The following is a 3601-nucleotide window of genomic DNA, read 5'->3' on the forward strand; positions in this document are numbered from 1 at the left end:
GAGAAGGTTTTGCAAAGTTAACTGGATTTGTCACCTTCCTTGAAAGATCAGACGATCTGCCACTACTGGGTCTATATATATATATGAAAAATGATGGAAAGGGTGTCATGGGACAAGACCAGGAAAGGTGACTGACCGGTGAGTCTCAGAAAACAGCTCAGCCTACCAGCACATCCATAACAGTGTGCTCAAGTCCCAATTTCTATTATTTTTGCATATAGAAATATCACAACATATGTTTCATTGTCAAATGCCATCAATTTTATGAACCATATCCCCACAGCCATCCCATTCCTTCGTTTGGTTCCCGCTCTTACTTTCACTTGCATGAATGATTACAACATTGTCTACACTTTCCCCCATTCTACCAGATTCCTCTTCCCCCAAATCACTCTCATCAGTTTCACTGATTCCTTGTGGAGTCTCATGAACTTTTTTTCCTTAGATTTGTGGTTAAGCCCTCTACCACTCAGCCCTAATTGTCCCCCAACCTTAGGCCTCTGTTGATCTCAGTGAGTTTGTTGTTGTTGTTGTTGTTGTTGTTAGGTGCCATTGAGTTGGTACCGACTCATAGCAACCTTATGCACAACAGAACGAAACACTGCCCAAGCCTTGGCCAACCGCACAATCGTTGCTATGTTTGAGCCCACTGATGCTGCCACTGTGCCAATCCATCTCACTAGGGGTCTTCCTCTTTTTCTCCTACCTCCCACTTTACCAAACATGATAACCCTCTTTGCTATTGCCAGTCTGTTCTATTTATTATAGAACCCCTAGATCAATTACTTTCTGATTCCTCTTTTACATACACCATCATTCATGTATCTTTTTAGGCAGTATTCTTCAAGGTATGGGCCTTAGATGGCTCACAGGAAAAAAAATGATGTGAATAATTATGTACAAGGTTTACACTAGCTTAGTATTCACTGCGTAAGGAAGTGCTTAAAGCAGGATTTTTCAAATGGGTTCTGTGAAATGCTGGGGTTCCACTGAAGTCACTAGTGGTTTTGCAAGAGATTGATGCACACTGGCCACAGCTCCTGTAGCAATTTAGTCACGGGTCTTTCTGAGCTGCCATGGAGGCGCCATATTTACTGGAGTCCATCATCAGTTTATGAAGCAGGACAGGGTTGCACTAGGGACATCAGGAAGGGGGGCTACTGCAGGAGAAGCACTCGTCGGCAGTTCAAATCCACCAGCTACTCCCCAAGGCTTTCTGCTCCCTTAAAGATTTACAACTTTGGAAACACTATACATGGTCGCTATGAGTCCGAATGGACTTGATGTGGGTAGATGTGGGAGAAAGTTTCTACTTGTTTTAGAAGCATACGAACAAAAGCAGAAATTGTCTCCTTGCAATTGAAATGGAAAACTAATATGGACCTAAATAGTGCACAACAAAATAGTCATAACTTTCACTTAAATAAATACATTTGCTTATTTTCAGTTCCAAAATATCATTTAAAATGCACTTTAGGTCTATTAAAGAGATCACAAAGCCCTCATGTGTGTATAGTAAACTTGAAATTTTCTACTTGTGCCTTATATAAAATTCATCTTAGGCTATATTTTTATTGTATTGCTTTCACTTGTCATTTTAGTAACTTTACTATTGTCAGTACATCTTCATAATTAAAATAAGATTAGATTAATTAAACTCACAACCTAAATGTAAATTAAATCTAATAAGTCTATATATCACATTTTTGGCTTAAACCACTTATTTATCAAAACATGCATTATGTTTGCCTTTGTTGTTGTCGGTAAGTGCCGTAGAGTCGGTTCCGACCCATAGAAACCCTGTATAGGGTTTGTGAGGAGTGACTGGAGGGTTTGAACTGCTGACCTTGCTGTTCAAACCAATCTTGCGGTCCGGTGCATTATCCTGTAGAACCAGTTTTAATTTCATGAAAAAGTAAAGAAAAGGGTTAATTTCAAGAAAGACATTTTGTCTTTTTTTTTTTTTTTTTAAAGAACCATTGTTTAATAAGTCTTTTTTGTTTTGTTTAAATGTTGTTGTTTTTGTTAAGTACTGTGGGGTTGGTTCCGGTTCCGACTCATAGTGACCCTGCACAGGGTTTCCAAGGCTGTAAATCTTTAAGGGAGCAGAATGCCTCATCTTTCTCCCACGGAACCACTGGTAGCTTCGAACTGCTAACCTTGCAGTTGACAGCCCGACACGTAACCACTATGCTACCAGAGCTCCTTTGTTTAAACCGAGGGAAAAAAATATCTTATTCTTACACTTAACATATGTTGCTGTTAAGTACCAATGACTTGGTTTGGTCTTATAGCCACCGGTTACGAACCGGTTACGTGTTTATAAGGATGTACAACTTTGTGGGGGCAGAAAGCTTCATCTTTCTCCCACGAAGCAGCTGGTGGGCTCAAACTGCTGACCTTGTAGATCACAATCCAGTGCTTATCCTACAGTGTCTACCCTCTCCCACACTTAATATATTCTACAGGTCATATCTCCACAGCATTTTGTATACAGAAATTTGTGATAAGACCCCTAGATGTATTTGGGTAAGATGTAAAACAATTAAGGCAGGAATTTATAAAAAGGAAAAATTTCTCTAGTGATGGTATCCTTTGTGGAGGAAGGAAAACCAAATAAAAGACTAGGTTTAAAAGTGGGCCGAAGAAACAGATCCAGAGGAAATTATTACTCTTTAAGAGGGTGTTGGTTCTGATTAGATCACTACGTTTCAACTCCATGACCACACTGACACTATGAGTCTGAGCTCTAATACTGTCTATCCAGGCTTATCCTCCAGTGAGATGGACTGACACAGTCCAGCAGCAATGGACTCACATGTAACAGCACTTGTGAGTATGACTCAGGACCAGGCCGTGTTCGGTTCTGTTGTGCATAGCTTGGCAATGAGTCAGAACCAACTTGGTGGCATCTAACAACAACAAATCCCTGTGTTCCCTGAGATTTGAGAATGATTTTAAGTTTTCTTTCAATAACTGGCCATCACCTTAAATATTTCTGGTATTTAGCAATATCCCCATTAATCAAATCAATAATGTCAATCTCTCCAACACAATGCAAACCCAGAATAAAGCTTACTTAGCAAATCTGAGGAAAAAATGTAGGATTTTATGAAATCAATGAAAGTTTAATCCCATTTCAAGGGAGAAAAGAACTGGCAATTTGCTCCTATAAAGATTACAACCTAGTCCTGGAACACTTAGAGGGGCAGAAAATACATCTTCAAAGAAAGATCATCAGGAAAAACTCAAAATAAAAATGTCAGCATGACTGGCTACTACAAGAATAAGCAAGATGTTTGCTGGGAAGCCATCAGGCAAGCAATCAAGTTCTTCTAGACAAACCCACTCTAAAACCAAATCTTAAAGGGAACACATGAACAGGCAAGTAAACGTGCTGGTGATGACACTGGTCTACTGGTGAGTGGAAGGGGGTAAAGGCAGCAATGAATAAATGGGCTGAGTTCAACCAAAGTCCATAGACTCTCATTGACCTAGAGATGAGACAGAGAAGAGGAAGGGCTGGTTGGTCCAAAGGGTGGTGAGACCTGGGACACCTGAGTCTATGGACAGGGACATAGCCACAGAGGGCTAGAGCGGA

General features: G+C 40.2%; 1 protein-coding gene across 3 annotated transcripts in view; it reads right to left on the reverse strand.

Moving 5' to 3' along the window:
- Positions 1–3601, reverse strand: part of HPSE2 (heparanase 2) — an 869616-nt gene that overhangs the window by 344009 nt on the left and 522006 nt on the right. The gene's annotated exons all lie outside the window — the stretch shown is intronic.

The sequence above is a fragment of the Chrysochloris asiatica genome, unplaced genomic scaffold, assembly GCF_000296735.1.
Source record: "Chrysochloris asiatica unplaced genomic scaffold, ChrAsi1.0 scaffold00003, whole genome shotgun sequence".
NCBI classification, from domain to species: domain Eukaryota; kingdom Metazoa; phylum Chordata; class Mammalia; order Afrosoricida; family Chrysochloridae; genus Chrysochloris; species Chrysochloris asiatica.